This window comes from Lissotriton vulgaris, chromosome 5 (genome assembly GCF_964263255.1).
Source record: "Lissotriton vulgaris chromosome 5, aLisVul1.2, whole genome shotgun sequence".
In the NCBI taxonomy this organism is placed as follows: domain Eukaryota; kingdom Metazoa; phylum Chordata; class Amphibia; order Caudata; family Salamandridae; genus Lissotriton; species Lissotriton vulgaris.
In genome coordinates, this window is record NC_141693.1 from 1,640,800,392 (window position 1) to 1,640,826,177 (window position 25,786).

Sequence of the window (25,786 nt, forward strand, 5' to 3'; positions counted from 1 at the left end):
AGACCGATTTCCCTTCTCCCCTATCTAGGGAAGATTCTCGAAAGCTACGTGACATCCTGCCTTTCCACCTATATTGAGGAGAATCATCTCCTGGCCTCCCACCAGGCGGGCTTTCGCCCCGGCCACTACACTGAGGGTGTGGTCCTTGCGGTCCTGGATGAACTTAAGGGGAAGGCCGACTGCAACCTCCCCCAGGCATTGGTCCTTTTAGATCTGTCCGCTGCGTTTGACACGGTCGATCATGTCATCCTTGTCGACCGTGTCAGCGCAGTGGGCATCCAGGGCACTGCCCTCTCCTGGATCGCGTCCTTTCTTCAAGGCAGATCACAGGCAGTCCACCTCTCTGATTTTTGTGCCCCCCCTCTTCCGGTCACATGTGGTGTCCCTCAAGGTTCTTCTCTCTCCCCACTTCTTTTCAACCTTTACATCCGTCCCCTTATCTCCTCTCTTCTCGAGCTGGGGGTCTCCGTGTACAATTACGCAGATGACCTCCAGCTCGTTTTTGATCTCTCATCCCCAGCTGACTCTCTTCCTAAGTTCTGTTCTACTCTTCTTTTTATTTCCCAGTGGATGAGCTTCAATCATTTGAAGCTCAATCCTGATAAAACGGAGCTTGTCCTCACTGGTGGCTCGTCCAATCCCTGGTCCTCAGCTCACTGGCCCCTTTCTTTTGGCCCTCCCCCCTCACCAGTTTCCTCTGTTCGAACCTTGGGCATCAAGATCATTACTGATCTGTCCATGCACACCCAAATCAGTTCTGTCGTGTCTTCTTGTTTTTCCTCACTCCGTTTAATTCGTAAGATTTCCCGGTTTTTTTCTGTTGATGCCCTTAAAACCATCATCACGGCCCTTATTACATCCCGCCTGGATTATGGAAACGGCCTGTACGTTGGTATCCCTGCCTACGAAACTCGCCATCTCCAGGCCTTATCCTTCGTCTCCCCAAATTTTCCCACATCACCCCGGCCCTCAAATCTCTCCATTGGCTCCCGGTTCATTTCAGATCTCAGTTCAAACTAGCTTGCCTGGCCTTTCGAGCGCATGCTCGTTCTGCCCCGCTCTTCATTAATTCCCTAATTTCTTCTCATGCCCCCAGTCGTACTCTCCGCTCTTCTTCTCTTTCTCTTCTTCACGTCCCCCGCTTCCGCAAATCCCGCACCGGGGGCACCCGATTCTCTGTGTTGGCCCCCCAGATTTGGAACAACCTCCCTCTTTCCATTCGTTCTATCCCTATCTTTTCCCACTTTCGTAAAGCCCTTAAAACTTTTCTTTTCCTTCAGGCATTTCCCGGCTAAATCTCTTTGGGCCCCTTTGTAGATTCTGTTGTGCTCCTCAGCGCCAGGAAGCCGCTTGGCCACAGTGCGCTTTAGAAATTTCTTTTTCATTTCATTTCATTTCATTTCACTGCGTAAAGGGAGCCTCTCGCAATAGAGATAGGAAAGGGATACCACTTCCCCTGGGATCACAGCTTACTGGACTTTGGACGTTGCCTTGACTCGTCTACCGGTTTTTGTCCCCGTCACCCTTCCCCTCCTCTCCCCATGCTGTGACTCTCACCCTCCCCTCCTCTTTCCCACCTTCATTATCTGTCTACTTCCCTTACTCCAACCCCCCGAATCTTTCACCTTGCCTTCTTTTCGCCTTACGTATTTGTGCTTATTGATTATCTCGACCTTACAAGTAACTATGTGCCATGTTCTAAGAACTGTGTTACCTTTGTTACGATGTAACCTGTAACTATGATCTGATGGTCATGTAAAGCGCTCTGATACCTCCGGGTCTAGCCAGCGCTATATAAAACTTTTAAAATAAATAAATAAATGAAATAAGTATCAAGAGCTCCTTCTTTCTATTCAGTGCTCAGTTGCCTTATAGCTAGGCTTGCACTACGTGAATTAAGTGGGTGCTTCAGTGTCCCTTCGCACCAGGATGGTGTAAGATTGTAGACAGATATCCTAAGTCCCTATTGGTAAGAGGCATAGTCATGAGAGCATTGCAAGAGGGTGGAGGCCAGACACTGCTGGACCGCAGCTCCTCATTGACCGCATACCATGTGACAGTCCAGCACACTGCTGGCGGTGCAGTACTCACGAACAGGGCCAGACTGGCCCTAGCGGGCACCTGGCATTTCCCCAGTGGGACGGAGGGGTGGGGGCTGGTTTTGTGGCCATTGGGGTGCTTTTCTTTTAGGGGGCTGATTTTGCAACCGTGCCACAATATCTAAACATGGTCCCAACAATACAGCCCCCAGCCTGGAGATACGTGCCTCTGTCTGTTCAAACCTTATGCACCTTATGCAACCTTCCTCCCTCTCCGCTCCTACTCTTTCCAGCTTCTGTCCTCTGTCCTCAGCCCTCACATGCCCTTGCCCTTTGTTCCCCACCCTGTTTTTCTGTGAACCTTAGACAGACTTCCTTTCGTCTCTATGGTTGTCTCTTCCCTTATCCTCACTCCCTCTCCTCCCCTACCCCCACTACTTTCTCTCACCTTTCACTCCTTCCCTAATTGTATTGCTGATTATTTTATTTAAGGTTTACTTGTTGATCTTCCTCCAGTATATTGTTGAACCACATTGTTGCACTTCCTGTTGTCTCTCCTATTGTCTCCTACCGCATCCTCCCTCTATTTATGTCTCTCCCTCCCTCCTCTCTCAATGTTTTTAGACTGAACTATTTTGTCTGATGCCCGATGGAGCTACTTGGTTTAGCTATAGGGGAGATGGGCCTTGGATTCCCTCCTTGGTCGTCACCTACCCAGTCGGTCTCTAGGCAGACTTCTTTTCATCTCTCCTTATTGTCTCTTCCCTAGCTCCTATCCTCTCTCCCCTGAATCTCTCCCCTTGCCTGGTACTCTGCCTCCCCCCTGTCCTTTGTGCCCTTTTACTAAGCACTCCTTCTCCCCTTGTTGGGGAAAGATCCAATATTTATACTCTGGAGTCTCAGCGAACCCGCTGAGTGAGTCCACTGCGCCAAGGGAGCCACTCACACTTGAGGTATGGTATGGCACCGCTTGCCAAAGCACTCCCTCTCCACTTTTTGGGGAAGGATCCAGTATGTAGGCCTTGGAGTCTCAGAGACCTCTCTGAGAGAGTCCACTACGTAAAGGGAGCCTCTCGCAATAGAGATAGGGAAGGGATACCACTTCCCCTGGGATCACAGCTTACTGGACTTTGGACGTTGCATTGACTCGTCTACCGGTTTTTGTCCCCATCACCCTTCCCCTCCTCTCCCCATGCTGTGACTCTCACACTCCCCTCCTCTTTCCCACCTTCATTATCTGTCTACTTCCCCTACTCCAACCCCCCCCCTGAATCTTTCACCTTGCCTTCTTTTCCCCTTACGTATTTGTGCTTATTGTTTATCTTAACCTTACAAGTAACTATGTGCCATGCTCTAAGAACTGTGTAACCTTTGTAACGATGTAACCTGTAACTATGATCTGATGCTCATGTAAAGCGCTTCGATACCTCCGGGTCTAGCCAGCGCTACATAAAACTTTTAAAACAAATAAATAAATAAAATAAGTATAACAGAGATCCTTCTTTCAATTCAGTGCTCAGTTGCCTTACAGCTAGGCTTGCACTACGTGAATTAAGTGGGTGCTTCAGTGTCCCTTTGCACCAGGATGGTGTAAGATTGTAGACAGATATCCTAAGTCCCTATTGGTAAGAGGCATAGTCATGAGAGCATTGCAAGAGGGTGGACGCCAGACACTGCTGGACCGCAGCTCCTCATTGACCGCATACCATGTGACAGTCCAGCACACTGCTGGCGGTGCAGTACTCACGAACAGGGCCAGACTGGCCCTAGCGGGCACCTGGCATTTCCCAAGTGGGCCAGAGGGGTGGGGGCTGGTTTTGTGGCCATTGGGGTGCTTTTCTTTTAGGGGGCCGACTTTGCAGCCGTGCCACAATATCAGCCCCCTGTCAGAAAAGCGGGAGCAGTGCTTATTGGCTACCTCCCCCCCACCCCCCCACTCCCAGGGCTGGATGAGCAGCAACCTGCCAGGGCTGGTTGTTGTTTCCAGTCCGGCCCTGCTCATGATGCTTAGAAGTAGTACCGCAGCAGGTATTCTTTAACTACAGAACAATGGGGTTGGTAAGGTTATGGTTGGACTTGGATGTCAGTGTGTATTATGTGGGTGTGTGATTGGTCAGGTAAAGGAGGTGGATGATAGGGTAATGCCCAGTGCCACGAGATAGTGAGTCTGTTTTAGCTGCTCAGAGTCTTGAGTGAGACACTGCAGCAGGTACTTGAAATTCCCTGCAATTCAAGGATGTCTGTACGCTAAGGGCCCACAAGAAAAATCTCATTAGATTTGAAATGAAAGAAGATTAAATGAAAATTGAATATATAGAGCACATTAAACCTGAGGGTATTTAAGCGCTATGTCTGAAAAACGGGGCTCATAAGTACAGAGAAACTAGAGAGCCTACGATAAGAAAAGCCATGTTTTTAATGATTTATTGAATGAGATAAAGGAGTCAAGTCTAGCAATGTGGGCAAGCAGAGAATTCCATACCTTGGCAGCAATGCTCATGGACATCCTAGAACTGGACAGTGCCATGCTAGTACTTTTCTGAGCCGTTGGTTGAATGGCCAACGCCGCCTTGACTGAACAGTGGTGGAAAGAGGGCATGAGAAAAGATAAGGAGCGATCATGTAAGTGGATAACCTTTTCTGAACACAGCTTAAATTCACATTTTATGTTGGTGGCCTGCCCTCTACGAAGTTCCCTGACATCTGTTTGCTCCACGAGGATTAGTGGGTGCCTAATCTAGCGCCCATGTGTTGCAATGTGAAGATCAATTGTTGTGCACCTCAGTTTGGGTTGTGAAGGAAACATTGAGGATGTCCAGAGGTCCCATCCTTGAAGCCCATTAGCATGTGTGTAGTCCTATTAGGATGATCTAAGGGCTTAGTCGCACTGTCCAATGTTAGTTCCTTTCATACCATTGGTTGTGAGATATGGAGCCCTGTCCTTATGAGATGCTGCTGTGGTATGGGAATAGATCTGAAGGATTAAGGTCCAGGTGCCACCTGAGATTGTTTGCTTCAAGTATCTGATGAATATGAATAATGCCTTATGAATTTTTTTTAATTATTTTGTCACTATAGTCTAATGGTTTTTGAATACTGGGGCTAATATTCCTGGTCTGTAAAGGGAAAGTGGAGGCACTAATGTATTGTTATCCATGGCACAAGTCCTGGAAAGGAGAGGCTGCACTAATGCAACTAATCGTGGCTGACTAATAGCCTACTGTCTGCGTCATGAGTGTGTGAGGTAATGGAGATGTTTGATTTCTTTGAGATTAGGGTGATCGCCCCTCTTTTCTTGTGGACGTCCAAGGAGCATAGAGTGTGTGAAACCCAGTTGAGATTTAAAACCCAAATCTTCCTCTGATAGCTTAGTCTCTTGGAGTAGGATGACGACCCCTTTTGATTTTACTAAGTAGTCAAAGACCTTTCTTCGTTTCACTGGATGGTTGAGGCCCTTAAGGTTCAGAGAAACTATGTTAAGATTTTCTAACAGGGATTTAGTTTGAGCCATCTAGAGGGTGTTGATCGCTAGGAGGGTCGGTGTCATAATGGTATCTATAATCGGGAAGACGATGTCTTTGAGTGCCATCCACTGCATAGTAACCACAGTTGAGTATGGGACTAGTTATTTGTGGGCTTTCCTTCCTACAAGGACAATTGTGATACCTGAATAGGAGCCTGCACACAGTGTAAGACTTGTGTGGTACTACAGAAGAGGTATTGTCAGCAGAAAATAAGGAGCAACAAGTAAAAAAAAAGGGAAACAACCATTAATACCTTTACCCCAAACCCCTAACTCCTCCCCATCCCTCCCCCCACCCCTCCCCGGAAAAATCGAACGCAGGAGCTGAAGCTGCGACGAATGATTCTTCAGGAGAATTATGGATTGAGAATTATGGATTGAGAACTCCACCACAGCTTAGGTGTGGTACTGTGAAGGAACATAGGTGATTTCAAGCACATGAACTAACATACCCTTTAAAACTGTTTTGGCTAGGTTCGAACTTGGCAAACGGTGAGGTTGTAATGGAAGTATATAACCATCAAAACACAGAGCCCAGAGAGGCGTTCTAAAACAGAGACTAGAGAGGCCTAGAAAGTTCTAGTAAGATGCCCCGGTAGGGATATATAATTGCGTGAAGCCGGCTTGACAATAGGCAACATTTTGTTTACGGGAAATAATATAGAAAGTCAACTGGCTAGAAGGAAGCCAATATGCTAAAACAATCAACAATACTAGTGGAGTACTTTGACCAGGCACTTCAGGGGATAGAAGAGTCCTGGATCTCGGTTTTCCTCTTGTTGGAAGAACCGCTGGTCAGGTCCATGCTCTGTGTTGGAGAATCTTCTAGATGGCGTGCAAGGTCCTGAGGGCTTGAAAAGGGATGTGGTCTGCCATTTTCGATGGTTTTGAACTTCGATGGACCTGCAAACAAAAATTGAATATCTTTCACCTTCAGTGTATCCTCAGAAGAAGGAATCCTTTTCTCGTTTCAACGGTTTCCTTAGAGTAGTCTTGGGTGAATATTATGCATTGACCTTCCCAGGTGACATGGTGGTTTTTCCTGGCGAACTGCAAAATGGCCTCAACATGTTGGTACCGAGTGGTTTGCAGATAAAGGGTCGAGGGCCTTTCCTCCTCTGGACATTGAACGTTGGAATTCTATGTCGAGTTCCAGGCCTTAGTGGAATGTAATTCCCATGATCATCGGTATCCAGGCCTCAAGGAAGGCTACACATGATCCTGCCTCCTTCTCTGAGTTCTCCGGAATGCCAAAGATACGTATGTTTCCTCTCCTGTTACAATCTTCCAATTCAGCGTTTTGTCTTTTGAGATCATTTGTAGTGCTCTGGAGATGCTTTATGATTTTGGAGGATTGGGAGCTTCTGTCTTCCACGTCGCTTAGGCGCTGTTTCGCTTCACTGATGCTCTTATTCATAGTGCTCATGTCCGCCCAGATCACTGTAAGTTCAAGCTGCATAGTATCTGTGTTGCTTTTAGTCGATTTAGCTAAGTCATGGACTTCTGCGAGCTTTTTTAAGATCATATCTATAGTGCTTGTCATGTCTGACCTGGCTTTGATTGGAGATTCTGAAGGTGACGGTTCTGAGCGTACTTTCTTGTTATTGATTCTGCTTTCTCTATCCTCCATTGTCAGGCAGGGTGTAGGCGGATGCAGGAATGATCTGATGTGTTTGGGCTCAATTGCGAGAGGACTCACTATCTCTCCCACTTGCTCTCTCTTACTGTCAGCACAAGATCTGTTGAGTCACACTCTGTTTCAGGAGTTTGTGACAGTGGATGTGATTGGAGCGCAGGAAGACAGTGCGAAGTATACTCCAGAGCTACGGCGAGGATGGCAGATATAGGTGGGCTGTCAGTTAGGTTGATTGGTCTGGTGTGCAGAGCTGCTTAGGGATCCTGAAGCACTAGCTAGCACTTAGTGGACCAGTGCTTGCTGTGGGCTATGAATGCGTTTTGCGGGCAGGATGTCAAGACTGGCAGAGTATCTGGTAGGAACAAGCCTCTTCTATCCTGGTGTGGGTGCAGTGAGAATCAGATTAGCACAACAGTCCACAGACAGACCACCGTCGACCTCATGCACGGAGGTTGACTTAGTGTTGCAAGAGCCAGTAGGATCAGTGAACCAGCAAACCAGCAAAGGTGGAGTGACAACAACAGCTCACAAACAGGCAGGATTCAAACACGGATGGTTATCTTAGGGCTGCTTAGGACCGCTTAGGGATGTTTCACTATGCTGTGGTGCCGTGGATTAGTGAGTGTAAGCCACGCTGGATACTGGTTGCAAGCGTCACGTGTAGAGACCAGGGTGTGTGTGGGCTGAATACATGCAGTCGACAGATGGAGATTTCCTGCGACGTACCTGTTAAGGCATTTGTGGTGAGGCGAGAGGTCTGAGAAGGTAAGGTGGTGCCGCCATATCTGATGGGGGTCTTGTGGTTTACAAGCTGCGAATTCGCCTCCCGGGACAGTCTACATGGCCCCACCATCTGTATGCTATCGGGAGATCAGGAACTGGGCGAGTGGTCAACTTGATGCAGCGTGCTATGCGGCCACTTTTCTGGAGGCTTTACTAGAGGCTAAATCAGGTTGTGGGTAGGAGGCATCAGCGTAGGTCCGCAGTGGCCGTCATTTTATGTCAGAAGCATGAGGCATCCAAACACATACCGGCCCTTGCACACTTATTCTTTAGAGAGATTAGCAGTCGAGTGGGGGTAAAAGAAGAGCTCCTCACGCTACGCTGCATATAATGCTCCTTGAGACCACATGTATCGATTTAAACTGTCTATATAGCGCTGTAGTGCCTCGGTGCTAGCACACATCCGCCATTATGAGGTCAGGCAAAACGGAGTCTGAGAGCGATTTCATTTATTTTGCATCGGCCACTATTTAAATCACCCACCTTCTGAGGCGCTGGGATAATGCAATGAAGCGGCGCTGTTTAGGCAGTCGGAGGGCCAACGGTGCCTGGATTAGGTACCAGGATTAGGGCAGCTTCGCTCATCGGCATGCCGCCCTTTTGAGGCTGTGCGACTCGGATGCGAGGGTCACTGTAGGCGAAGTCGAAATCAGCGTTTGCTGGGCAGTCGATTCAGGAATCGTACCGCCACAATGTGCTATGTGACGAAGAGAAGTGAAGCCTGGTCTTTCCAACTTCAAGAGCGGAGGTTTGTCCCCGGAATACGGCCTTGATCTCTCCTCTGTCCACCGAGTGACGCATTCAGGCAGCCATTGCCGCTGCCGTCCAAGCCACGCCCCCCATATGTTGTCTTTTAATTCCCATGCTGTTTTCTGAACGGATTGCGCCCCAACTGCAGCAGGCGAAGCAGCAGCACCGGGCTCTGTGGTATCTACCACGGGTTAGTGAAATGTATGTGAGAACTTCGAAACACGTGAAATTAGCTGTTTTTTTTATCATAATTGCATTAAGGTAAATACATTGCTAGGACCCTGATCGTGCTCTAAAAGCAACTTAGCAAGCAGTAAAGCCTTGGTGCGGGCCTACCTGCAGGGTCCCATTAGAGCTCTGGCAGGGGCACCCACTATGGCGAGCTTGCCTTCAAGTCAGGGGCCGTGCAGTGTAAGCAACTTAATGCGACAACCTTAAAGGTAACTACATTGCTTTGCCCTGGCAGGGCTGGAGCCTCCAGAAGTATTCCTCGGTCTGTGCATCGTTCACTAGGACTAGGAATACTCGGGCTGCAGGGCAGTTTGTCTTTTGTTTTTTCGCTTCTAATCTAGAACAAGTGGATGCGAAACCAGTTGAAAAAGGAAGAATTGCCTGGGATTTCGCGTCAGTATAAATGAATACATATCTTTGCATATGGGGATGATATTGAGAAAGTCTGAAAGGCGATTCACTTGAAATCAGAGAAGACCAGATTTTTGGGAGTAAGAGGCATGTTTTCAGAGCTGGTGATCTCATTGAAGACTGTGGCAGGCAGTGTAATCTTTAGGATTTTGGGGCCCAGGAAATAAATATTTTGGGGGGCCCCTGTTTATAACAACTTTGAGTTTCATTACCCATTTTTTGCTTATTCAAGCCCTAGGTTGGCTAACAAAATTGAATTATACGTTAAAGTCTAAGATACAAAAATACACCCAAGAGCACCAGAGAGAAATTCACTTCCCAGGGGGCCCTTGGAAGGGCGGAGCTCTTGACAGTCACCCACTCTACCCCTGAATTAAAACGTCGCTATTGGGAGGCATGTTGCTTGTTTGGAGGGTGGAGATGTGTGTGGCGAGAAGATGCCCTCCAAATGTGAGGTATATCTTTGTACAGCACCAACATGTAATCATTCATCCACTTCCAGCACTTGGGGGCAGCTGTACGACCATTTCATTTTGCAAGTCGCAAATTGTGATATTTTGCGTCTCGCAATTTGCGACTCACAAAATGGAATGCACAATAGTGTCTCAGGCACTGTTTGCGATTCTTAATGGGGTCGCAAATTACCTGCCTCATCAATATTCATGAGGCAGGTTGCAATTTGCAACCCATTAGGAATGGCCAGAACTCGCAGGGATGGTGGCCTGCTGGGGTCAGCAGACTACCATGACTGTGACTGCTTTTTCAATAAAGCAGGTTTTTAATTTAAATGCATTCCGGTTTCCTTAAAGGAAAACGGGATGCATTTAAAAAAAGAAAATGAAACTTTTCTGCTTCATTTTCGTATGAGTAGGCAGTGGTCCATCGGACTACTGCCTGCTCTTAAAAAATATTTTCGCATCCATTCACAAAGGGGAAGGGGTCCCCTGGAGACGCCTTCCTGTTTGCGAGTGGCTTACAACTTACTTGAAGTAGGTGGTAAACTGCAAGTGTTTTGCGACCGCAAATGCAATTGCAAAACAATAGTACATACCCTTCTGACTCGATATTAGGAAGGAACGCCCTTGGCACGCCTCTTCCTAACACAGACTCGCAAACACTATTTTGCGAGTCACCGACTCTCAAAATTGTGTTTATGAATAGCACCACCATTTTTTGCAGTCACAAACTGGCCGATTTCCCACTTGTGACCGCAAAAAATGGTTGTACATCTGGCCCTTGGTTGTTAACCATTTGAAAATGTGTGTTTTCATTTTCAGAAGACCCTTCATTAATGTGTAGTGGCATAGGTGCCCCATCCCAATATTTTACTTACACAGTCACTCAGATCTGCAATCTGACGATGGAGAAGAATCTGAAATGTCTCTGCTGCTCTTCTGTAGTATCCAGGTAAACAATGTGCTTTTCTGTAGAGTTTATTGATTCGAAGCATCACCTCGAGCAGTATCTGCATGGCACTTTCTACCTGAAATACACAAAAATGAGAATCCGTTTATAAGGACGTTTCCGAGGGTTAATTTATACTATATTGTGCAGACCTAGCTGTAACAAATCAGATGTGCGGGGAAAGGATGACCCCAGACTACAGAAACCAGACTACAGTGGGAAGAGGGTTGTCGACAGACAACAGGGACAGTAGGAGGAAACACAAAGAGCAGATGCTTTTAGCTTTTATATTACAAATATGTCCTCACCTTTTGCACATATTATATTACATCATATTAATTATTTCAGGCTCTGAGTGTTTAAACAATTTATAAAGTTTATTAGGAAGGCTGAAATCGACCATACAACACTATATTTTGCTAAACATATTCACAGTAAAAATGTCATGCTACAGTATTATGCAGTGTGCGCCATGATTCCTCATACATGGGGCCCCTTTTTAGCGTCTTATGTAGGAAGACAGTCAATAAGATCACAGGCATGCTTATTAACTTCTATTTTGCTGCTGGGACCTCTTTTTTCCCCCTTTCAACAAGACTGTTTCAAGGCTTTGGGCCAGATATACGAAGCTTTTTTCAGCTTGCAAATGACCCGATTCCCAACCTGAATTTTTTTTTTAAATGTACAGAGCCCTATTTTCAATTCGGTAAGCTATTATCGAATCGCAAATTGAGTTGTGAGTTGCTATTATGAAGGGGTGTGCCAAGTGCCTCCGTTCCTAATAACGAGTTGTAAGGGCATGTATGAATGTTTTGCAACCAGAATGCGGTTGCAAAACATTCACACTTTACTGACTCCGCGAAGGAGGTGGTAACCAATTTGCAATTGGGAAGGGGGCCCTTGCCCTTTGTAAATGTGGGTCCCAATATTTTTTAAGAGCAGGCATTGGGCCCAAGGACCACAGCCTAATCTTAAAAATTGAAAGGGAAACTTTTAATTTTTCTTTTTTAAACACATCCCTTTTTCCTTAAAGAAAAACGGGCTGCATTTCATAATGAAAAACTGCTTTATTTAAAAAGCAATTATAATTACAAACAACAGGGACAACCCTAGATCCTGAACCAGGGGTAATTAACAATATAGTCGAAACAATGGCTCAGGTACGCCACTTGGAAAAAAAGAACGTTTTTTTTTAAAAAGGAAAGAAAAACCTCACAATCTAGAATAAAGATTTTAAAAAAAGAGAAAATATGCTACCCAAATATTGGGCTTCTAATACACACAATACCCATGTACAGATAATCTTTTCAAATGTTCACAAATACATTTTAATATTATCAAAAGAAGAACATATTTAAATACGATAATTGGGGCGCTCATACAGTTACACAGACAGTGTTACAATTGTGAACATTGACAGGTGTAAACAAATAGTGGCTGAGGGAAAATCACAAAAACAAGTTTCTAAACAAAACAGAAATACACCCCAAAATATTAGTATCCTCATTCATTGAAGCCACATTATTGGCGTCGACAACGTTATAACCCTTTAAATGATTCGAGGGTCATCATCAGGACAGAAATATCAATTGGAAGAGCGTCCACTGTAGTACAATAAAAACATTGCGGTCCGCATTAAAAATGGATCAACATGGATGATGTATTGGACACAATTGCATTCATAGCCTCAATACATGAGGGTAGATACCTAATCTGCTATAATATCAGAAAAATCAACAAGAAGTATAATCACACTCAGACATGGGCTTTCAAAGAGTAGTCATCTAATGTCCTTGCATAATAAGTCAGCAATCATGCTGGGTCAGGGGATCCCGGTCGATACTTTCAGTGACGCGTTTAATATTGGCCCGCTCGTCCCACCAGCATGCCGGATCTCCTAAACTCCTTGGCGTGAATTACCGGAAGCAGTCACAGACATGGTGGTCTGCTGACCCCACCTAGCAAGCACCATTCATGTGAGTGCCAGCCATTCACAATGGGTTGCAAACTGCGACCTGCCTCATGAATATTAATGAGGCAGGTCCCTTGCGACACACTGCTGTACAAAGCCATTTATGATTTCCTAATAGCAAATTGCAAAAATTCGCTATTAGGAAATTGCAAACAGAAGTCTATGTACATCTGACCCTTTATTTCTTGCACCTACTTGTGGTAGTTCCAGAAGATAACTGCATGCAGTGGCTTTAATGCATGCCTGACCTAGCCTACAATAAACTCCAAATCAGCAAGTACAATTTTAAACCCTTGTTCCTCTATCCAATCTACAGTAAAATCAGCCCAGACAAAGCACAGCTTACCAAGTAAGGCTCTTGACTGTCCTTTCAGTTACAAAAAGACAACACAATAGTGCCATAATGATGTCGCGACTTGGCTTATGAAACACATATGACACATACCTTCAAAATACACCACTTACATTTTGGAAGCCCTAAGAGCTCGTCTTAATAACCAAGAATCTCTAGTCTTTCTGGCACAGCAAATGCAAGTCTTTAAAGGTGGCTGAACCTTCTATATTAAGTGCTTTGAGTTCTCCTGTTAGGTAATGTAGTGCTTTCCTTTAATTGGAGGCTTGCCGTGGATCATTTTACAAGTATATATTTTTTTCTATTTGGTCCTCAAAACATAATACACATTATTTTCTTTTCTTAAAACACAAATTAGAGCATTGGAATGTTGGAAGCTCCATTTAAGACAATGTAGTGGCTCAGGGTTAAAAATCACTCATACAGACCTACTCTTCAATATTTCAAAGCTTGTTTTTCTGTTTCTCATATTTTAATTTAGAACATTCTGTCCTCAGTGGGTAAAATGTTCTAATAGCCTTATGGCCCTTCTACCTCAGGCTATACCCACTGTTAAAGGCTCTCTCCCTCGTTATAGGCCCTCATCGTGACTTGGACATATTATTTGGATTCAGGGGCTTTAACAGCCGGTCTTGCCCTCAGCAATAGGTATGAAATAGTTCAAATTGACAGCAAACATTTTATGAGGTAAGTGTAGCTCGTGGGCGTCGACAACCAGGTAGGCCTTTGCATCGCGCTAATGAAGGACATGCACCCACTTGGTAACGGTCTTGGCCGAAGCTGACTTGTGACCAAGGCCCATTTATTTATGCCCTCGGACCGAGCCCAGTCATGAGGGATGGTGCCAGGGATATAAAGTATTGGAAGAGCCAGATGGCTCTCTACATTCCTCCTTTCTTTTAGATGTGCAACAGGAGAGGGGAGTAAAGGAGAACAGAGAGAAAAGAGAGAGAAATAGAGAAATAGAATAGCTGATAACTAATGCGAGAAGAAATGAGGAAAAAGATATACAGCTTGAAACACCAAATATCAAGTCCGCAGGTTCGCTAATCTTCAGCACATAAAGTCTTTCAATCTTTGGCTGGGGACAGAATTGGGCAGCAGCAGATTGTGTTGGCTCCTGGGCTTTTCTCGTCCGGAGTCGTCCCCACAGGGTTCTTCCACCAAGGACGGGTCAGCCGGAGCAGCGTCACCAACCAGTTCTTTAAACCATGACATATTTCTCACTACGGTATGATGGTCTTCCTGGGCTGTGATCATGGTGCCATCCACCCAAGTTACTGTCCATACCTCGGGCTCATATGGCATGCAAAACTTCCAGCCAGGGTGGCGCTCCTTGAGTACTACCCTGGACCCTACAAGCAGCGTGGAGGCTTTTGCTCTGTGATTTTCTGTCGCCTTCTTGTTTGTCCTCCACCGTTTCTGTTGGGCCTTTTCGACATCTAGGCCTGGCGGGGCCCACTCAGGGTCCTCTGGGATTAGGTCCCTCAGCGGTCATTTGAGCAGTAGAGAGGCTGGGGTGCACCCTGTTGTGGAGTGTGGTGTTTGGCGGTACACCAGTAGGAATTGATGCAGGCATATTTCTGGATCTTGATGCTGTTCCACTCCGATCCTGAGGGCCCTGTTGAGCACCCTCATGAATCGCTCGACCTCGCCATTGGCTTGAGGCTATTGTGGGGTGATTTGTCTATGCTTGACAGCCCTCCGTGCCAGGAAATCATAGAAGTCCTGGCCCTGCAAAGGTGTCCCGTTGTCTGATTTGACTTTGTCCAGAAGCACAAACATCAAAAACATCTTTTCCAGGGCCGGCTGAACATGGATGAACACTGTGGATGGTACAAGTTTGACAATGGGGAACTTTGAGAACGAGTCCAAGATCACTATGGTATACCACCCATTTGGAAAGCTCTCAAAGTCAATACTGATCTTCTTCCAGGATGCTAGGCAGGTTTCTTCTGTTAGTGCAGGTGCCGGAGTTGGGTCGACGCTGGTGATGGCACATTGATGACAGTGCTTACCTTCTTCATCCACCATCTCATCCTTGTTTGGGAACCACACCTTTGTACACAATCTTGCTTTGGTCTTAGCGGTCCCTTGATGGCCTTGATGGGCGAGCGCAACCATTCGCTGGCACAGGCTTTTCGGGATGACGATCCTTTGCCCCTGTAGTACCATTCCCAACCCGCTGACATTCAGCTCGTGCTATACTCTTCAGAGATGGTGTCGGCTATTCTGTTCTTCTGCTGTGAGCCACTTTGCTCCCTTGAGGAACCGATGCCACTGTACCTTCTCCAGGGTCTCCTTCACCCTTACCATGGTGTCGTCCTCGTCTGTGGCATCGTGAAGATCTTCCATGGTCACCGCTATGGGGGCATACTTTGGCTTCCACCATGTTCACAAATGCTTCGGTGTGTAGGGCATCATACGGTGTTGTCTCGCATTCCCCTGGAGTGGGATGTCTGGATAGGAAATCAGCTGGGTTGACTTCCCCTGGTCTGTTGAGCAACTGGAATGAGTACACCTGTAGCTGGATCACCCACCTTTCTATCCTTGAGGGTGCCGGGCATGACAACACATTAAACAGTGGCAGCAGAGGTTTGTGATCTGTCACCACTCGGAATGGATGGCTGCAGAGGTATAGATGAAAGTGGTGGCAAGCCCAGCTTATGGCTAGAGATTCATGCTCTATTTGTGCGTACCGTGTTTCTGTCTGGGATAGCGCCCGACTGGCGTAGGCGACCGGGATGCACACTCCCTTTGTGTTCTCTTGCAGAAGGACCGCCCGAGCCCTACTGGGCTGGCATCCACCACGAGTTCCGTTTTCTTCTTGGGATGAAAGTACGCAAAGGCTGTCTGGTCCAGGAGAGCTTTCTTGATGTTCCTAAATGCCAATTCCTCCTTGGGGCTCCATTCCCAGGGTGTGCTGGTCTTTGTCAGCTGGTGCAGGGGCTACGAGAGCGTGGCCAGGTTCATGATAAACCTCCCGCAGTATGTCACCATGCGGAGGAAGCTCCTGATTTCGGTCGGGTTCTGTGGAACTGGGGTGTTCCTGGTGGCCTCTGCTTTTCTCGGGTCAACGCAAAGTCCGTCTGGAATAAGGCATACCTGAAGAAGTCGATATACCCCTGATAGAAGGCTCCCTTCCTCTTGTGTAGGGTGAGCCCACAGTCAGCCAGCCTCTGTAGGGTTACTCTTAGTCGGATGTGATGTTCCTCCAGTCTCTGGAAGTATATCAGGATGTCCACCTTGGCAGACGTTGGCATAATGATTGGCCTTGCTGCACCTTGAGCAGATCTGCCTTCTCGCTGGGCATCGGTCTTGTAATTTGTAGTCAAAACCAAAATGTCCACACTTCCCCCCGGGCTGGATAACATTGGCTTCCCCTTGTTCAGGTACCGGGCGCCGTTGCTACACCTCCACAGTCTCTTCCTTGACGTGAACCATTTTCTGTTGTGGAGCAGTGGGAGTGTTGCGAACCCAGTCGGCCTCCATCTCTTCCATCAGTCTGTCTGACAACTCGTGGGAACGGGGTAGGATGAGGATCTCATCCAGGGATATACCAGGTTGGCGAAGCATCTGGCTTCTCAGCGCGACAGACTTGCACCCTGGATAATCTGTGCCCTAATTTCCTCCATCTAATCAATGATCATGCACATGCGTGGTAACTTCCTCAGCTGGGAGTAAAACATGTGCACCGTTTCTGTCTCTGTTTGCAGGGCTTGGCGCAGCTTGAACTGCTCATAGTCCAGGTTCATTTGTGGGTCGAAGTATCTGTCGAGCGCAGCAATGGCCGCATCATATTCATGAGCCTTTCTGGTGTCGGGCAGCGTCTCGAACACCTCATAAAACTTGTCACCCCCAAAATGCATAAGCAGGAAACGTTTTACTGCCCCACCTGTCTCTGTGGTCCCTGAAAAGAAGTGATTCAGGTGACCCACTCACAGCTTCTATCTGGGTGCAGCCATGGCGGGGTTGGCAAGCTGGCTGAACGGGGGTATTGGCATCACAGACGCATGTGAGTATGGTGCAGTGGCGCTTGTTCCTGCTGCTGTGGTGGTGGGGGTGGTGGGTCACCCATGATGCAGAGATGCATGGCCCCTCCTGCGGGGTGTGGCGGAACGTGCAGTGGGCAAGGTGTACTGTGTCCTTACAACTTTTGAGTGATGATCCTGTCCCCTTCTTGACCCTAAACTGTGGTGTCTTGGGGCCTTGTAGCACTCCTCCCCTTGGGACTGACCTGCCCGTGTGTGGGGCTGTAGGTACCTTGAGGAAAAGTGTTCTTCTGATCGGCATTATTTGTACCGAGACTCCATTGCTTTTTCATAGCCATCTCGTGTCAAACACTTCCACACGACCCACCTGGTCGTTTCTGCTGATGCCTGAGGAAAATCTAACTAACACCACAACAGCCATCTTGCAGCCTGCATTTCTGCCAGGAACTGTCCCACACCCAACTCCCCCTGTTCTTGCAGTTCAACAGAAAGCCATGAGACACTCACATCCTGTGTACATGATTTGTTTTCCATCTCCTGCTCCCAGCCTGGTAAACATCCTTGACACCGTGATCAGGTTATCTGGACAATAGTCTGACTGCTGGGCGTTGATCAGGGTGAAAAAACAATGACCTGAAAGACTGGGCTTTGATTAAGGTGATTAAACAATGACCTGAAAGACTGAGCCTTGATCAAGCAAAGTGAACAATGATTTGTGTACCAAGCCTTGACCAGGTCACCATCTACAACCGTCGTCTGGATCTGGTTATCAACTGCAAACACTGCCCTGATTGAACAATGAACTAACAGCCAAAAGCCTGAGATGAAAAAGTATAAAAGGCTTGTAAGCTGTGGAGTTAAGCAGCAGCCTCCTCTGTCTTGTTTCTGACGGGCTTGGGACTCTGTTCCATAGCCCGGGCTAGTTCAATAAATCTGGGTTCCTCCTGCAGACGAAGGCTCCTGTGTCTCCTTTTCCTACGTAAGAAGGGTATGGAAGGCTTGGGCGGTTCCCCCGACGTCGGGACCCAGTAAGGGGTTAATCCGGTTCTTCGAATGGCGCCCGAACAGGAACTCCACGAGCACGAAGGTCAGGCCCGGTGGATGTGAGGAGGTGCACGGAGAGACTCCGACGGAGGTACCCTACCCGAGGGATTCTTGCAATCCGGTAAGCCGAATGACTCGCCCGCTGTTCCTCCTCACCCGGTCTGGGCCACATGACCGCGTTCTCGCTGGAGTTCCCTAGCAAATAATTTCTGGAGCAGGACACAGCCCTAAGTCTGCAGAAGAGAACTACCCCAATAAGGTAAGGGTGGAGTGATCACCCACCAAGTCTGTATGATTCTGTTATTGACTTCTGCAAAAGCCAAGCTGTTATTGACTTTTGCAAAAGCCAAGCAAGCGAGGTGAGTTTTTTAAAACCTGCTGGTGTCTGTTCTGTATGATTCTGCTGTTATTGACTTTTGCAAAAGCCAAGCAAGAGAGGTGAGTTTTAAAACCTGCTGGTGTCTGTTATCTGTTTTCAAGCATGCCAGCCAGTAGTAAGTTCAAAAGATTATGTTGTTGTATGTGTACGCAGGACTCCCATCTGGAGGCGGCTTGTCCGCTTCCTCCAGAAAGGACCCCTGGCCATACGATGTATTTTAAACATGGCCCTTCTGCCATAATGTTTTCCACTTTCTGGGTAAAATATGCGAAACAAAGTAACGCGGAATTACAGTGGCCACTTTATGGCTCCTTTAATTTCCAAGTTCTCGCCAACTTAGAGGAACAATTAATGAAAAGAAAAACACGCCCGTCTATGTTCGAATCTGTCCGATTTTGGAGGAAAGAGATAGAGCAGAGAGCTAGAAAGCTCAAGAAAGAAAACTGGAACGTATGTCAATGGCCGACCACGCCAGAGAAAATTTACAAAATCAAATGACAAAATCGGTAGAATTAGCCGATAGGGGGCATGGGGCTCGGGTACAAAAGTGTTATCCAGCTTGTGAGGAGAAAGGAAAGGGCCATATGGAAGGGGGAGAAGAAGGTGATTCCTTGCTTGATACCATGCTAGAAAGCCCTCCTGCATATGCCCCAATGTACCCTGCCCTGAAGCCTCACAACCCGCATGCCCCCCGCCACAGCCCACTCCTGCCCCACTGCCCCTCTTACTGTTCTCCCTGTCACACCAACCCTCCCGATTTTTGCTATGACACCGACCACGCCCGCTAACCCTGTCCTTGCTGCAGGAATGACAACAAGTCTCCATCCGCCCAACCCCTGCAGCTTTACCCCTACACACCCTTTTCCTACTTCCCCGTGGTCTACAGTTAAGCAGGATTTATATAAATTGTTGAATTCCCCCTGACTGGCCTCCTTGCGCTCTGCAGTCAGCTTTTCGTCCCTTTGAGAAAATGACCTACAGAGGCAACAGTGTGAATGTTGGATAAGTAAGGGTAATATTTATGCCTTTAAAGAAATATGGTCCACCTTTTCCTAGTGGACGATTATGGAACAGACCACCTGGGTTGAATACATGTGTACCCTGGTCATGCAAAGGTTTGAGAATGCGCTTATGCAGATATCCACCGGATTAATGGACCTTAGGTCGCAAATAAAAAGAGACGATGTTCAGGGAGAGGGGATGTTTGGCAATATGTCTGCTTTAATGGCTTACCGTGATATGACCGCTTTTCCTAACACCCCTCTAGAAACAGCTATGCCAATGAGAGAGGCGGCCCCTGTCTTTGTTAACGCACTTACCGATGCCCAAAATTATGGCAGAAGGGCTGTTGAGGCACACTGGCGCAGGCTTTGGGTCCATGTTCCTTGGAAAAGGTCAGAAGTAATGCAGTTAAAAGGACAATTACCAGATCCCTGGAAGAATCCGGTGGCCTTTTACAGAGAATTAGGTCAGATAATATCTGCAGGTACTCTCGTTCTTGAGGACATAGATTTTCTTTTTGGTACAGTTGTCCCCACTGAAATTTGGGACAAAATTCGACATACTGACCATGAAGTAGCGTTAGGAGGTAAATGGGCTGATCTACAGGCTATGGAAGACACAAGGGTAGGAGGGACTAAACCAGAAGCTGCCATCCTGACTTTTCCCGGTAAAATAATGACATTCATGAAAACACTTTTGCCGGAAACTGTCATTAACTGGGATAAAATAAACGCCTGTAGGCAGTGAAAAAATGAGAATGTGGCCGACTTCTTTACCCGTTTTGAGACAGAACACAAGGGACATAGTGGTTTGGATCCCCGGACCCCAGGTTTGGGCAGGGTGTAAGTCGGTAAATTTGTCAGCAACTTGCTTCCTGAGATTTCCGCCACGCTTAAGAAAGTTGAAAGTATGTGGTCTGCCCAAACTATGACTGGTATCTTGGCTATGGCACAATATCACGAAAATAGGGAAAATGCAGATAGAGACAAGGAAAGTAAGAAGGTTAGGGATCTTAAGACTAAGGCACTTCTGCAGCAGGCCTACCCTCCCCGACGTCCCGATGCCCGCAGGAATTTCAGACCTCAACCCCCTCCGAGGGCACGCCAGTCTACCCCCTCCAGCCCTCAACGTATGGGAGCCCTCCAAACAGATCAGTGTCCTTATTGTAAGGGGTATGGCCATTGGATAGATGAGTGTGCCGTGTTAGCTTAAAACATCCGATCAGGGAAAACTCGGCCTCGCGCTCCCAGGGAGGGGAGGCCGACAAGGGACCATGGCCCGCTCCATCCACAGGATAAAGAACACAGGCCCAGGGATGACGCTCCCATCTGGAAGCCCGGCCAATAGGTTTGATGGGCACGAAGCAACACACACTTATTACAATGATGATTATGATGAAGTTGATGAGACAGGGTCCTACCAAGCATAGGACAGCCAGGAAAGAGGTATTACCAGAGTGCAAATTCCAGTGGATCAAAGGGGCCCGTATGTTCAAATGTCAGTTGTGGGGAAAGATCAGAATTTTCTTTTGGATACTGGGGCCACCAGGTCTTCTATTGCACGTCTGTCAGTCCCGGAGGCACCCATTTCTGGCAATATGAATGTCTCCGTGGGTTTTGCAGGAACACCTGTGACCAGCCCTGTCTCTGAATCCATTCCTCTCGATATTGGCCCTGCACATGTTGACGCTCCCTTGGTCCTTACTACAGGTCACAGTGAAAACTTGTTAGGCATGGATTTACTGAAAGCTCTGTGTGCGACCATATCATGTAGTCCCCAAGATGTATCCCTAACAATTTCCCCCACCGCAGGTTCCTATATGTATCTATCAGGTCCCCTCCCACCAGAGTTGCAGTCTTTACCTTCCTCACTCTGGGCATCATCAGACACTGATGTAGGGTGTCTCAACATATCCCCTCATGTGGTACGCATGCAGCCAGGTGCACTTCTCCCCCGCCTCCTGCAGTATCGACTGCCCGCAGAAGGAGGAATGGCCCTTTTAACAATAATATATGAATTAATGGACAAGGGCGTAGTGGAGGAGACAAGTGCCAATATCTGTAACAGTCCCATTATTCCCGTTCTTAAAAAGACCAATAGAGATGCTCTCTCCCCTAAAATATACAGATTTGTGATTGACCTGAGAGCCCTTAACTAAATAACAATCTCCCAATATACTGTTGTCCCCGACATTGCAGCCCACTTAACGATGGTCCCTTCTGATGCAACGCACTTCTTTGTCATAGACCTGAAGAATGCTTTTTTCAGCATTCCAATACATCCTGACAGCAGACATTTTTTTGGTTTCTCCCTTGGTGGGAAGAGCTTTAGATTCTGCTGCGCCCCTCAAGGTTTCACCTAGAGCCCCAGTATCTATCGTCAAGCCCTAAAAAGTCAATTACATTCCTTGGAACTCCCTGATAATTCCACCTTATTACAATATGTAGATGACCTCCTCATTGCTGTAAATTCTGCCCCAGCATGTAAAGAAGCTACTCTCTGTTTGTTACTCCACCTTGCCCTCCATAATCACAAAGTCTCTTTGAAAAAGACTTAAAAAGTTGGATACTAACAATCTCAAGGCGCTCCTCTCTGTATATCAGGGATAATGTATGCTCTGTACTATATCTCAATGTGGTGCATCTAGAGGAAGGGCGTGTACCCAACACCCCAAATTTTCTGTCAGGGACAGAAATGAACAGTTTAATATACCTCTGAGCACACAACTATATATTAAATCCAGTATACTGACAAAATATTCAAATACTTCAAATTACTCAGCAGTCCACAAAATACGGTAATTTATAAATCTAATTAAACAAAATGAATGTCTCTTGATCCTCTTCAAGGGTTTATTCAAAGTTCTTTGTAAATTCCAAATTTCAGAGTGTCAATCTTCAATACATCAGTTTCAGTGAGGCAATCAGGAACAACATCAGTTCAGTTATCATGGTATTGACCATATTACACCTGACCCTAGGGGGGGGCAACAGACAGTTGAAGCTAAGAAGAAGAGAAGTGATCTGGATTATGAAGCTTAAGGCAGTAGAAAGAGGACTAAATATTGACAATGAGTACCAATATTATTTGGGGCAAGATTAACACTGTCCGACAAACATGTTTTATGAAATGTATGTGATAAGTGTTGGTTTTTCGTTTGCTTGATAATGATACTGTTGTGGTGTACGGTTGTTACTATATAAATTCATATAGATGATATGAATTGATCCCAACAGGTGGAAATCAGCTGCTGATGAGATTATATGCTTTCTCCTTAGTATAGCCTTTTACATGAATAGGTACAAATATATGCATGGATAGCCTATTGTTGTTCATTGTTATTGTATATATTATGAGGATTATGAGATTGGATGCTTTTTACTAAGTGTAGCCTTTTACATGAATAGGTATAGATACATGCGTGGATAGCCTATTGTTATTCAATGTTATTGAATGTATTATGAGGATTATGTATTTGCTTTGGTGAGTGATCTGCTGATTCACCGCTCTTTTTCACTATTACACCTTTCTTTTTCTTTATTACACCTTTTGTTAATACTAACATCACGGAACATTGGGGAAAGTTATTATGCTGTTTCGTGTCTGAGGTTGGACCTAGAGCCACGTATGTGCATCTCTATATTTATAGAGACAATTAACATTGTAATTTTTGTACTGGCTCTCTTAAATACACTTCAAATGAATATTTTTAGAGGAGATTGGCGCCTTTCCTTACTACCATCGCGATTAGCAAGGACTAATATGTTGTGAGATTAGAACCATTGAGCGATAGTCGTTGACGAATATTGCGGATTAATTTACTAAAACGACACGATTGTTGTTCTTATCTTTTAAAAATAAGAGTTTGAGTTACCATTTAAAAGTTCAGGATATTCAATAGCGCCGCTACGTTATCTCGTTGATACGTGTATTCAACAGCGCCGTTACGTTATCTCGTTGACACTTGCACACTACAATTTGGCGACTGTGAATTTAATAGATAAATAGGTCTTTCAAGATGGCGCTCACGCACAACGCCGACTGACAGCGAGGACACTTGCCGCTGAAGTACGGGTAAGTGATTCGCTGCAATATAGGATATTAATTCGACTATAACTACGAATCTAATAGATCTATTTGTAATAGATTTCTCCGTTTTTAGGAAGATTATCACGTGGTTGGACATAATTCAATCAACCCGAAGGTATGAATGACCGGGGATTGTTCAAATAACCATGTAGAGGACGACTTTCGTTTTCTGGTCTTAATTATCTATATCTTGTTCTGTTACGCAGGTATTATATTATATCGACTACAGTTCAATATACAGGAGTCTAGTAGTCGGAACAGGACATTAGGGGACACTGAAATATTGTCATGAGACATAGGTAAGAATTAATAGGAATAACTATAAGCAATGTAAATTATGGACTTAAGGGTAGTATAGTGAGCTTTTTGACTTTTTATTTTACAGCGCCCCTTAACAATGAGATATATGGATGTTGTGGGTGAGTTGAGGTTCCTTTCACTTTTTCGTTCTCAGGTGTACATACAACCTTTATGGCGCCTATTATACAATCTTGAACATATGATTTATAATTACCGCATTATGAATAATAATTGCCAGGACATATATAATGGGAAATCCTGATGATCATATCTTGTTCTTGAGTGGACTGATATCTTAGTGACGCCTCACAATAATGTGGTAAATTGTTTCTTTAGGACGTTTCTGATTTAGAGAGAGATATACCAGGAATGAAGATATATTCATACTTATGTTCTATATAGGTGAGTGAGTCCTTTATATTTAAGTCTTAGTAACGTAATTAGCATGCGTTCTCAATTGGTTTAAACCTTAGATTGATACTTAGTTTCTGGTGAACACTATGGAGGATTGATCCAGCTATTAATATAAGTATAACTTGTCTAGAAGGGTTTTTTTATTCTGAAATGACTTCTGATGCGATCTGTAGGAGTTGTTGTTTATATGATTGGGAGCATTAATTTTAATGTCTGATTTATACTTAGACATATGCCAAGGTAACATAGAGAGTAGGTGGAACGTACAGGAGACGATTACTAATTTCCAGGTGAATATTGGCCACTACCTCTTGTTATGTTGTTACTGGGTTAGAAGGTGGTTACAGAACTTCACATTTCCATACTGACTGATGAAGCTTTTTTGTGGGATATCTTTGCTCTCTGAATTTCTCACATATAATGCCTACATGACAGTTTGCACTGAATAATGATTCCTTGAGGTGGAGGGGACTATACTTTTCTCTCCTGCAAACTTTACAAACTTGAAGTATTTTAATGTGGGGCATTATATATTCTTGTTACAGCCCTGAGGAAGTCTGGTGTGATATTAACACACGACGAAACACGTGTTGGCAACAATATTATCCTCACTGAAACTGATGTATTGAAGATTGACACTCTGAAATTTGGAATTTACAAAGAGCTTTGAATAAACCCTTGAAGAGGATCAAGAGACATTCGTTTTGTTTAATTGGATTTATAAATTACCGTATTTTGTGGACTGCTGAGTAATTTGTAGTATTTGAATATTTTGTCAGTATACTGGATTTAATATATAGTTGTGTGCTCAGAGGTATATTAATCTCTTTGAAAAAGCTTTTGTTTTGTCAAGAGAAGGTGACCTATTTAGGTCATCTTCTCTCAAAGGAGGGAAGGCAGCTCACCGCTGATCGTGTAGCCATTATCAATGGTATGACAGCCCCACGAACACAAAAGTAGGTGTGAGCCTTCATAGGCCTAACCTCTCACTGTAGACAGTGGATTTCCAATTTTTCGGCCATGGTCAAACCTCTTCTTGCCCTCACCACTAAAGACATGAGACAGTTCATTTCCCTGGACTAGAGAGCATGCACAGGCCTTCCAAGATTTAAAAAAGGCTCTGTGTTTTATGCTCCAGTCCTCGGTACTCCTGATTATAACAACATGTTTTTTGTACATGAGACAGATGGCTCTGCATGGCTGTCTTGACCAGAGGTCACCATCGGCCAAGTGCCTATTTTTCAGCCACCTTAGATCCTGTTGCAAGGGCTCTCCCAGGATGCCTACGGGAGACCGGTGCGGCGGCCCTCATGGTCCCTCAGAGTATGGGGATCATCATGAACTCCCCCTGACTCTGATGGTCCCCCATTTTGTAGATACCCTCCTTTATAACACTAGGACACAGTACCTCACTAGCGCACAACACATTAACATCAAAAGCTGCACTGTACTAAACCCTGCTACA